The following is a 12,667-nucleotide window of genomic DNA, read 5'->3' as shown; positions in this document are numbered from 1 at the left end:
GTTCAAATGAAACTAGCATGGAGGAACGAGTTAAAGAGTCACCTCTTTAGGCATTCTCTCACTCCATTTTGGTCTAGTTTGACTTAGAAAATTTCTCTTAAGGGAGAATCACCTCAGCCATGCTCCTTTCCCTTCCCAAGATCTTTCTTGATAAATTTGATTTTTAAAGACAGACCAGCTCAATTAAGCTATTCTTAAGACTTTGAGAAAATGAAAGAAGGGTCAGCTCGAAGGTAAACCATTCTCAAAGCTAATCAAGGAGCTGCCCAACCTGGATGTGCTCCTCGAATTTTCAAAAGATAGAATAGGATGATATCAAGATTGATTCATTCTGCCTCCCTTTTTCTGAAAATACCAGACAAAAGCCACCCAAATGGGCATGCTCTTCTCATTCCCCAAAAATTTTTAGAACAGACCAGCTCAATTAAGTTGATCTGTTTTCAAAAGAAAGAGACTAAAGAAGCAGCTATGAATGGCATGCTCTTCTTTAGATTTTCTTGAAAAACCACCAAATCTGAAAATATATCAATCTGTTTACAAGATGATTTCCTTTGCAGAGTCTGCTGGAGACAGCCTCTGATAGGCATGCCCCCCTTTTTTCACTCTTTCCTTTAAAGAAAAAGAGAAACTGTTCAATAAAGCAAAAGAGAAATGAATCAGGAGCCACCCACCTTGGGTGTCCTCCTCAACCTCTCTTCCAGGGAGCCAAGGACAACACTTGGTACTACCCTCGTAGCAATAACACACTAGAGTCGCTCAAATGGGCAGATTCTTCTAATCCCAAAGCCTCCCTTAGAAAGACAAATCCTATAAAATCAAACCAGATTTTGTAAGGAATGGGGAAAATCTAAGGTAACAGCCATAAATGGTGTGTTGCCCTTTTGATTTCCTCCTGGGAAATCATGAAGTCTGACCAAGATCGGCCTAATCCAGGTGCTCTCTAATATATATATATATATATAAAGGCTGAAATTAGATTGGTTGAAGGAGAGGTGCAGCCAAAAAACATCCTATCCTCCTGTTCATGCTTAATCAAGAGAGATCTTCTTCTTGATCTCACTTGGTCCCAAGAAAAGGGGATCAAATCTCAGCAATAAGTCATCATGATTTGGGCTCTATAAAGAGAGCCCTTAGCAGACCAGCAAAGGAATCCTGGCTGAAGCATCTTCAAGGAGTGGTATTCCAGCTCATGAAGGGAATTCCCTTGCTTTAGGCGTTTTTCTAGCTCTCCCTCTAAAATGTCTGCAACTCTCCCATTCCAGGCGACTTCCATTGCCACTGAAGCTGTCTGCAATCCTCGTTGAAGCACTTTCAAGAAGTAGTGTTTCTGCTCATGCAAGTACTCCGCTACTCTAGACGTCTCCAGCAACCAACAAGTAGAATGAGTTCTATGCGCCACCCCATGTATGCAACAAGCATGCATTGGGGTGGACCCTACTACATATATGTAAAGTTCTGGTATTGACCTTTGTGACAAAAAATGTACATGAGCATACTTAATTGAATGCCCTTACATTGCACAGCCACATCATAAGGTAGACCCTACTACCCAGATGTAATATTTTAGTATTGACCTTTGTGATGAAAAATGTACATATGCATATTTACTTGAATGACCTTACATTGCATGGACGCAACATATGTACGTACATATGCATATTTACTTGAATGACCCTGCAGGACTTTTTTTCTATGGTTGGACAATTCGAAGAAATCAAATGATCATTCCTTAGGATTTGAAGGAAAAGGTAAAGGAATAATTTGAAAAAAAAATTGATGCAACAGGTATGGTGTCATATGAATCTTATAGATGAAATAACTACAACAACCTTGTTCATGTGCTAAATAATGTTACGATGTAATGTGTTTCAGATAGTTTGCATGAGATAACAAATTTGTGGCATAATGAATGCGTGAGATAACAAATTCATGGGATAAATTGTTGCATGAGATAGCTAATGTGTGAGATAAGGTTCATTATTAGTCGATGGATTTTATGGTGAGATAATGTTGAATGTTATTTGATCGAATGAATTCATGCATGAAATAAATAATTTATGAGATGATGTTCAATGTTATTGGTTGGCGAACTTTATGCTTCGTAGGTTGCACAATGTATTAAATATCTACATCATCAGATGGCACAGTGCACGTGACATCATCATTATCAAATGGCGACTGAGACCCTTTGTGAGGAGATAAAAAAATCGCAAAGAACATACTTTTTTTGTATGAATGGAATTCGAGATGGAGGATCCAGAAGAACGTGCTCTTACTATAGGACTGGAGATTAAGATGGATGATCCCAAAAAACGTGCTCCTACTATAGGAATGGAGTTCAAGATGGAGGACACATCATACCTTTTCTATAATTATTATGCTTTTTGCTACAGGTTCAATGTAAGAAAGGGTAGCATGGAGAGAAATGCACAAGGCATGGTCGTGAGAAGGTCATATGTTTGTTCGAGAGAAGGATGGAAGAGATCAATTCCATATATAAAGAAGCACGAGATTGATATAGGGTGCGGTTGTGCTGCCAATTTGGAGCTGGCAATGCATTTGAATGAAAAATATTGGATTTTATGCAATGGCGATTGAACACAACCATCTATTGGCACCTTCTTGCATGAGCCACATATTGAGAACGCATCGCAACTTGTCATCGTCGTATGCTGAAATAAATGAGTTGGCTGATGCTGCAGGCATACTGCTATGGAAGGCATATGACCTTTTGTTAATGTAGAAGGTGGTCATGAGAATGTTCCATTCACACACATGGATCATAAAAACCAGTAAAGGAGCAAGATGATAGAATCGCTGAAATAAGGATAATATATGTCATTGGTCGAATCTCTTCAACAAAGTTTAAGTAAAGACCTAGGTTTCTATAACACCATTCATATGGATGATGATAGTTATGCTACAAATGTCTTCTAGGCACACTCAAGGTCTCGGTTAGATTATGGATGCTTCAGTGATGTGCTTATTTTTGACACAACCGTGAAGGTAAATACCCAAGGCTAGCCCTTTGTGCAGTTTATAGGGGTGAATCATCACTCTAAATGTTGCATTTTCAACAGTCCATTCTACTTTGATTAGACCACTAAGACATTTGAGTGGTTGTTTAAGGTATTCATTGAGGTCATGAATGAAAAACATCCTAAAGTTGTACTGACAAACAGTGACAATGCAATAGCACTTGCAGTGTCCCTCATATAGCCAGAAGTGCAACATCACTTGTGCTTGTGGCATATTTGGTTCATGTAATAAATCAGAAGATTAGCTTTAAAGAGAATTTTACAAATTATGTCCTTTAGTGAGAATATGGTGAGACGTTTGAATGTATGTTGACATAAATAATTAAGCATATAACCTACAAAAAAAATACATAGCTTCAAAAATTGTATAGGAACAAAGAAAAGTAGTTGTTGGCATATAGAAGTCAATACTCTTGTGCATGCATGATAAGCACGTAGAGAGTAGAGAGCATGCACTGCACTGAAAAGGGGAGTGTACTATTGCTTACAAACTTCTTGATTCATGAAATACTGACACATTTTGGATGGTCTTAGGGATTGTGAGCTCGAAGAAGATGTGAAAGCATTAGTATATCAGCCTCAAAGTTTGGGTATGAATATCTTTGTCTGAGCTGCAGCATTGTACACACAACTGCATTTGAATGGTTTACAAGTGACTAACTTTGACATAAAATTACATGAACAACAATCAAGTTGTGTATATCTTGTGATCAAAAGGGGAAAAGATTCGACTAAGATCAATGATGTGTTCATGTCCTACGATACTGAAACAGTTGATTTTGAATGTTCTTGTAAGAAATTTGAACTTAAAGGTATTTTGTGTTGCAATGTTCTAATGAAGCTCGATCAAGATAACATTCAGGAACTACCAGGGAGATACATCCTAAAAAGATAAACCAAAAATGAAAATTTGGATTTAATGAAGATTTCTCCTAAAATTACTTCCTATGATGGTCTTAAGTCCCACAATCTGTCCTGCTGCTAGCATCTGTGTAGGGCACTAATGTATCTTGTAGACTTGGCAGAAAGAAACAAATGGCCTTTTGAATACATGACACAGTTGGCAAATGAAGGCGTAGAGAATGCTTGGACTCTATGTTGTGATAGAGATGTGGCAATTAAAGGCCAATATGAAACAATAGGTCCCATCACCCTAAACCCATCGAAGAGTAAGAAGAGTCATGGTTCTGGTATTAATATTGTGTTTGATAATTACGAGGTGAACATTGTAAAATACAAGGGCACGATACAAGCAATCAATGATTTGAAGAGGAAGCCAATATTTAATAGGAGTTGTGTAGGACAAAAAGTGCCCTAAAAAAACAAGACAGTAGAAGAAAAATCAAGCAAGAAACTCATCGTCAATGAGTTGAGTATGTTTTGTTTACAAATGGTGCAGTTGAGACCTTGATGCCATCTACATATATGCAAGATGCAAATGATCATGGCAATTTTGCAAAACTCTTGTGAAGTTTTTTATATTATATGTATTTTATATGTTTTAACTTTAACCACATTTGTAATAATCGATTTTTTTTAATTGTTACAGAACCACATGGATTCAATTGATCATATCCAATAATAGCGAGCTCTCACAATGTATCATACAATGAATGGTTGTCTTAAAGTGACAGCGATTGAGATAACAATGTGTATACAAATAATGTGATAAGTAAACAGAGATGAATTAGTGCGACAACGACAAAAGAGGCAGGAACGATTACGAGGACATGAAATAACAACACATCTACAAAGAATGTGACAAGGCACACAGTGATGAGAGAATGAGGTAACAACACATCTACAAAGAAAGAGATAAGTAAACAAAGATGAAATAATGTGATAGCATAACGAAAGGAGTAGTTACGAAATAATGAGAGAAGATGATGTACAAAGTAAGCAATAAATAAACAGAGACGAAATAATGCAATCATGCAATGAAATGAATGGTTTCGAAATTATAAAATAACAGCGAGTCTACTAAGAAAGGTAGGAATGGTAACGAGAGAATGAGATGGCATATCTACAAAGAATGCGATAAGTAAACGAAAACAAAATAATGTGATATGAATGGTACTAAGTAATGAGAGAAAACATGTGCACAAAGTAGGCGAGAAGTAAGTGGAGATAAAATAATGGGATCACGTAACGAAAAGAATTGATTACAAAATAATGAGATTACAACGAGTCTATCAAGAATGGCAGGAATGATAACAAGAGAATAAGATAACAACGGGTCTACAAAAAAGGTAACAAATAAATGGAGACGAAATAATGCGATAATGTAACAAAAGGAATGGTTTTAAGGTAATGAGATAACACATGTGTACAAAGTAGGCAATAGGTAAACAGAGATGAAATAATGTGATCACATAATGAATAGAATGATTACAAAATAATGAGATAATAACGAGTCCACCAAGAAGGGCAGGAATGGTAACGAGAGAATGAGATAACAATGCATCTACAAAGAAGGCAATAAGTAAATGGATAAGAAATAATGCAATAATGTAATGCAAGAATAGTTACAAGAGATTGAGATAACGTGTCTACAAAAAGGACGATAAGTAAACAAAACCGAATTAAAGCAGCAATGTACCAAAAGGAATGGTAATGAAATGATGATATAACAATGACTCTATCAAGAAAGCGATAAGTAAACGAAATAATACGATAATGGGAGGAATAGCAGGAATGGTTACGAGAGAACTAGATAACGTGTGTCTTGCCTAGAGACAAAATAATGCGAAAATGTAAAAAATGAAGTAATGATTCTCAAAAGGGTGATAATTACACTATGTTGAAATAATGACAAAACAAGTTTCTATGAGTTCATGATAGGGATAAGTTAACAAGCTTCAAATTTCAAAACGTCTAGTTATTACAAGCAAGTTTCCGAAAAATCTTCTAATCGAATTGGTAACATCAACTTGGGTGAAGTTAGGCTTCTTTCTAGATGCTATCTCTTGCATGTATTTCATCATGGACACACCATAGTCATAGTTGTTTCTTTGTTGTGGACATTTAACTATAGAAAGTTTGTAGTTATCCACCATTTTGATGTCGAAGACATGTGTGAAGCAATATTTCTACAAAAGAACTAAATGGGTGTGTAAAGGTCTGTAAACACAGTTAAAGTTAAATTACATACTAGTTTGTAAAGGTCTTCTGCTATTTGATAGTTGTCATATCCTAAGCATGGATCGTATATACACACTTGTTTTTTCACATTGTGGACGACATACAACACCCAATGTTTTTTTTTTTTCAACCACAAAGAAGGAAATAAGATATGAAACAAACTGGTGTTACAAATACAAAGCACGTGAGTAAGGAAAAAAAAGAGCAAAAGAATTGGGAAAATATGAAAGAGGATCAACCATTTCAACTCTAGTAATGCATTGGTTTTTAATTCCTGAAATATTGTGTATGGCATCTGACATTAGACATGTATTGTTGTCTGTCAATGGAAGCAACGCAACATGTTGTTAGAAATTTATCAATATGATCAATATTTTTGCAAGATGCAGGCTATGTAATGGAAAATAGGAAGATGAAGGATATGTCCCATGAAATCTACCCTTATAGTATACCTTCCAAGGCCTTTATTCTGATGCGTACACTCCAAAAAGTCAACAAAATAGTTTATACTAACATTGCTTACTTGCTTGTGAAGGAGGAAGTCTATTTTGTAAATAAAGAGTAGATTGTCACTATGTTCCCTGTTGACAGCTGGTCTATGCTTGGCTTAGACAGCCACGATGGCAACTCTTCTTTTGGAATGCTTCGTCATGATGCTTGCATTTGCATATCACTTATCCAATGAATCTAAGTTAAGGCAATGGATAGGCGATAAGGGGACAACAACTCATGAAAGCTAAAGCAGCAATATACGCAACGAAAAACGAGATAGCGAGATAACAACACAACAAAGATAAACCAGTGATATACACAATAGATAAGAGATAGAGAGATAACAATATGTCAAAGACAAATCAGTGACATACACAAGGGGAATGAGAAAAGGAGACAACAATACATCAAAGATAAAGCAATGATATATACAATGGATAAGACATAGAGAGATGACAATGCATCAAAGAAAAAACAGCGATATACACAATGGAAAAGAGATAAGAGATAACAATGCATCAAAGATAAAGCAGAAATATAAGCTACAGATAAAAGATAGAGAGATAACAACGTGTTAAAGATAAAGCAGCAACATACAAAACATAAAAGAGATAGCGAAATAAGAACATGTCAACAATAAAGTAGCAAAATACGAAATGGAAATGAGATAGGGAGATAACAATGCGTCAAAGATAAAGCAGCGACATACACAAAGGATATGAGAAAGGGAGACAACAACACGTCAAAGATAGTGCAAGGATATACACAATGGATAAGAGATAAGGTGACATAACATAGTGATATATGTAACAAAGAAGAGATAGCGAAACAATAACGTGTCAAAGATAAAAGTGATATACGTAACAAAAAAGAGATAGCGTGATGCCAATGCGTGAAAGATAAAGCAGTGACATATGGAACATAAAAGATATAGCAAGATAACAATTCGTCAAAAATAAAGTAGAGATATATGAAATGGAAATGAGATAGCGAGATACCAATGCATCATAAGCAGTGATATATGCAATGGATAACAATGCATCAAAGATAAATCAGTGATATACACAATGCATATAAGATAGAGAAGCAACAATGCGTCAAAGATAAAGTAGCAATATACACAAGGAATATTATATAAGGAGACAACAGCAGGCCAAAATAAAGCAGCAATGTATACAACGGATAAGAGATAGAAAGATAACAATGTGTCAAAGATAAAGCAGCAATATACAAAACAGAAATGGGATAAAAAGATACCAACGCATCAAAGATAAAGCAAAAATATATGCAACAGATGTGAGATAGAGAAATAACAATGGGTCAAAGTTAAAGAAGTAATATACAATGGAAACAGTATCGTTAATGTAACATTAATGCAATAACACAATAAAATTTGAGACATTCATTATCTCACATCATTCATAGCATATGACAGTCATTAATAAATTAACATATTATTGATCATTGTTATAAACAAGATAATATTGTTTATCGTCACTAATAAAATACAATTATTCTTGACAATCATGTTCATGTCGTTTTGTTTTTGGCATATTGCTATTCAAATCATCAATTTTTTTGAGCCAAAACGACAACATGATCAATCAGCGAATTTATTGCTGCCACCAATCTCTATTTCACTGGTAAGTTTGGATGCTGGGTTGTAGTCTTTGCATGGTCCTAGCACCTTTTGCTTTGAATCTCCCTGCCCATATGCTCTTCCTAGTCCTGGTGTCATTTACTATGGATCTTCCTCTTAGCAGTGTTCTCCACTCGAGATGATGATGATGATGATGATGCAACAAGAAGGTTATCTCCTCCTCGTGTAGATGCTGATGGTACTAGGATATCTCCTACTACTACCGATGGTGATCCACGAAGGGGCAAATCGATTAAACACATTTTGGGTTCTCGACGATGCACTACATCCTAATATTGCTCATGGTACCCTGTGCAAACCCCTCAACTTTGTAAAAAAAAAAGGACATTTCACCATGTGAGACCAGTTACAGAGCTCTTTCTGAAAGAACCATCACCAGTCAATTATAGTCTTGAAAGCACTTTTGTTCCTTAATCTCTTGTAGGGCTGGGATGGCTACGGAATCGACTGGTTTATACAATGTTGCAAAAGAACTCTACTACCGTGCTGCATTTCTACTTTGTTCATGCACAACAACCATATATCTCTGCATTTCAGCTCAAACGCTTTCATGATATTCCAATTTTGCCCATTTGCAGCATTGTATGTCTAAATAATACCTATACATAAACATGAAATGATCATTAGTACACAAGTATTCCTGCATCTTTATTAAGCCAAGTATGAAACACTATTTATTATACATACCTGACCCATCTGAAGATTTGACATGATCAATTGGATGATTCTACATCGTTGTAATATCTAAGACCAATACCCCTCCACTGTGCATGTAATGGCCATGCATCTGCAAATGGACACTCCAAAGTAGGTCTAATAGAAGGTACGTGCTCCCATATCCAGAACTGAAGACAACGTACATATATTACATGATGAAAGATAATCATTTTTTAGATAATGTTACATGTTGAAGATAATATATATACGTATAGTAATAACCAGCATCCTCCTACGGATGCAACCCACTCTTAAATCGCACCAACTAGTTATAAAAATGTGCAAACATAACTGCCCCCCATGCATAGTGATGAATCTTTTCCACATCTTCTAAAAATTGAATGTGCCGCCAACTTATCTAGAGCATGAATTGTCACTTTCCAAAATATCTATATCTTGACCAAAACATACTTAACTTAAGTCCACCGGCTGCTATTCCCTAAATTCTAGATTCAAAAATTTGAACGAGCTCATGGACTTCACTCTAAATTTCTTTCTCAAATTTCAATGTTGAGTTATGGTCTAGGGGTCATCCAACATCTCCTATTTCCCAACATCAGCAAAGTAAATGAAAATCAATTAAATTGTGCATTGAGAGAGCGAGTGTGAAGCATCGATAATGGACATACAGTTACTTCATAAGTGCATGCATGCACTCACTTCAGAAATGCATTCAATCACCACAGCAAAAATTGAGTGAGCCAAGTCGAAGTTGCTACCGGTCAAGTAATATTGCAACAAATACTTGGGTTCCTCACTTACTTCGAGGTGAAAGCACCAAAAAAAAATTTCCAAAATGGCTGCAATTCAGGATTTGTAAAATCGATCTCAAATGAATTCCATGATGTTTGGGTTTTCTCAAAATCAAAATCACCACAAACTCTTATACTTGGATCGATTTTTAGTCCGAATCAATAATATTCAACAAAATCCCTCCAAGACCAAAATGAAATTTTTTGAATTTGATTGTTTAGCCCAAACCTGATTCCAGGATCAAAGTCGACCAAATCAAAATAATTCTCTCAAATCTATTAAAATTATTCGCAAAATTTTATCCGAGACCAAGCAAATTTCACAATGTCCCCAACTTCGGCCATTCCCAAACCAGAATCTCAATTTTTGGAAATCAAGAAAGTTTCCCAAATCTAAATTTCTACCATCCAAACTCTCGATCATCCAATTTTCAATTCCCATTTCAGGATCAAAACCAGTCAAGTAAAATCAACCTCTCTAAAATTTTCAAATCAACAAGATTTTCAAACTAGATTCAAGTCTCAAATTCCAAACCAAAGCTATTTTCAACTTTCTGAGGTCAAGCCAAAATTGACCTCATCTCCTAAACTTCAGCCATTCCTAGCTCAAGTTCTTAATCTCCAAACCCGATTTCCAAATTCCGATCTTGGATTGAACCAACTTCTAGTCTCCAATTTCAGCCAAAATTCAATTTCTAATCTCGGGATTAATAGTCTCAATTCAAAAGTAGTTTCTAAATTTCCAAAACTACTGAAATTAAAAAAGAATTTCTGATCAAGACCAAACAAACTCAAATTTTCAAACTAAGTTCAAAACTACTTCAAAATTTCAAAATCCATTCCCTGCACAAGCAAATAGAAGAAAGGAATTGTCAAGCTTGAGAAATCTCAAACCTTGGACCGAGTACCCCTATTAAAGGTGGCGAAAACGGTCGGACCTCGTACCAATGACTGGATCCCTCTCTACCAAAATCTATTTTCAAACAAAATTCCAAATTTGCCGCTTGGGACAACTCCCTATTCGTGGGAGGGGTGTGAACAGATTTGTAATAGCATAAGTATTAGCTGGAAGAGAGCGACTCATTGATTATTTTTTTCACTGGAACGAAAAGTAAAGATCTTTATGGATAGGGGTCTAATAAGACTTCATATGAGGAATGGGCCAAACTTTGCCTTTTCTCAAGGACAACGGCTAAGGTCTCTGCTGTTACCACTTGGATATAGAGCATAGATGCTAATGTTAAGATTCTGATTGTTGTACCAGTGATTCGTGAGAGATGTCTTTGTCGCATTAATGTTTTTTGCCAGTTGATTCCATTATCACAAAGCTGCTCAAAAATGGGCTTAATTCCAATTTCTAGAATCTATGTTGAACCACCACTTAGTAGGGTTACTAAAACTTAGGGTCTCCTTCTTAGGCAGGGACATCAAGTACATGTATCTTTACCGATTAACCAAGAGTGGATCCTAAGGAAATACCACATCCAATCGCGATCATTTGAGTCAACTTCTAATTTTGCTCAAGAAGCCACCCCTTGTTTGACATTAGATTCATCAAAATACATGAAATTTCTTTGTTTTCATGGCGGCTTAGATCTAATAACATGTCGACAGTTAATTGATATTGCACATCCTCGTTTGGCCATTGCAATTATTTTCCTGATAACTAGTTGTAGATGTATAAGACCAAGTGGGACATTAGCCTTGACTGGGAAGATATCTTAGAGGCCCATAAGGGTCTGTTTATAGGGCCATAAGCCTATGATATTGTAATAACGTCATTGCAAGGTCAATTGGCTCTTAATCTGGCTATGCTAGGCTCTTTAGCCATTACAGTAGCCCAGCATATGCACTTTATGCGTCCTTCTGCATACCTAGCTATAGATTATGGTATACAACTTTCATGCACACGTTACTTGTGGATTAGTGGATTTTTCGTAGTTGGTGCTGCTGCACACGCAGCAATTTTTATAGCACTATGGTCCAACTATTCGATGGAACGATTTATTAGATTGTGTCCTTAAGCATTCATAATTTCAGCTGGTAATTTCGTAATTGATACCATGAGCACTTTGGGGCACCCCCACGATATGTTTCTAGGTACCGGTGTACAATTATGGTCTATCTTTGCTCAAAGGATACAAAACACCCATGCTTTAGCACCTGAGACTACAGCTTTTGGTGCAAGTGCAATGGGGCGCACTAGTTTGACGGGAGATTTAATAGCAAAAGGCAGCAAAGTAGCTTGGCTGCATATTCTGCTGGGAATCACAAATGGCTTTGCTCTCTTGGTTATGCTAACACAGGTTCCGTTCATACGCTTACGAAGTTCATATCATCTGCCAAAACCGCTTTGCTGAAGATATTACTACATTTGCAAAGATGAAATGCTGCCACCATGAAGATCAACGACAAGAGATTGTTGGATTAGACAAACTAATGATGATGATGCTATACCATACTAAGGAAGACCTTGCAAGATCATCCGACCTCTCATAATTCTCAATACTAACGTAATCATGATGCATTTTAATAGTAAAATCTAAGTGTACGTAATGATTCCCAAAGTCCACATTTCATGAACCACGAGAACCATTAGTTAACCATCCAGCAGGATTGGTAAAAGGGACAAGGGATCCAGGAAGCACGGTGAACATAAGACGTTCTTTCACTGCTCTCATACGGATTTAGATGTTGACTCAGTATAGAACGTTTCTACACCTATTCTGATTTTACTTTTAATCTTTTCAGTTGCTCCAAGAACGTACGAGGCCTTAAGTGCCAAACCTGAACTTCCTATAGTTCTTTCTATTATCTGATTCTTGTACTTGAAGCCCCTGAGAGATCCGACCAGCTGGTTAGGCTCA

The 12,667-nt window shown here is 36.3% G+C and overlaps 1 pseudogene; it reads left to right on the top strand.

The window, feature by feature from the left end:
* The first annotated feature begins 2,247 nt into the window (after nt 1-2,247).
* On the top strand, nt 2,248-12,160 carry LOC126410440 (photosystem I P700 chlorophyll a apoprotein A1-like; annotated as a pseudogene).
* Nucleotides 12,161-12,667: the final 507 nt, after the last annotated feature.

This window comes from Nymphaea colorata, chromosome 10, assembly GCF_008831285.2.
Source record: "Nymphaea colorata isolate Beijing-Zhang1983 chromosome 10, ASM883128v2, whole genome shotgun sequence".
In the NCBI taxonomy this organism is placed as follows: domain Eukaryota; kingdom Viridiplantae; phylum Streptophyta; class Magnoliopsida; order Nymphaeales; family Nymphaeaceae; genus Nymphaea; species Nymphaea colorata.
The sequence above is the reverse complement of the archived record's forward strand: the minus strand, read 5'-3'. Positions and strand labels throughout refer to the sequence as shown.